This window comes from Seriola aureovittata, chromosome 23 (assembly GCF_021018895.1).
Source record: "Seriola aureovittata isolate HTS-2021-v1 ecotype China chromosome 23, ASM2101889v1, whole genome shotgun sequence".
NCBI classification, from domain to species: Eukaryota; Metazoa; Chordata; class Actinopteri; order Carangiformes; family Carangidae; genus Seriola; species Seriola aureovittata.
The window spans coordinates 785,319-785,780 of record NC_079386.1 but is presented as its reverse complement, the minus strand read 5'-3'; positions in this window follow the sequence as shown (position 1 = coordinate 785,780).

Genomic DNA, 462 nt, shown 5'->3' with positions numbered 1-462 from the left:
GCTCACAATCTGCTGGGAAACGCTTGATTTCACAGTAAAAAAGACTGCTTTGCACTGGGCACTGTGGGGAGACACAGAGACATGCATTTAAAGGCAGAGACAGGAGGGAGCGTGGGGTGGGGGGGTGGGGGGGGGGGGGGGGGGGGGGGCACAGAAAGAACATCCAGTACCAAAGCAGGGAGTCGAGCACAAGCAGAGGAAGGAATTGAGATAACAAAGTAGAGAGAGGAAAACTGATGTGAAAACACTGTGGCATTAAAAGGAGAGAGCAGAGAAGTTACTATAAGAACAAATCACATGATGAGAGGTTAGCATGTGTCATCGGGAGGGAAACAATGCATGGAAATAACTAACATTTCACAATAAAGACAGACCACATGTGCACATAGTTCCCCAAAGTCAAACAGTTCCTGAAGTGGAAGTCCCTGAGACTACTGATAATATGAATCAGTGAGTTATCTC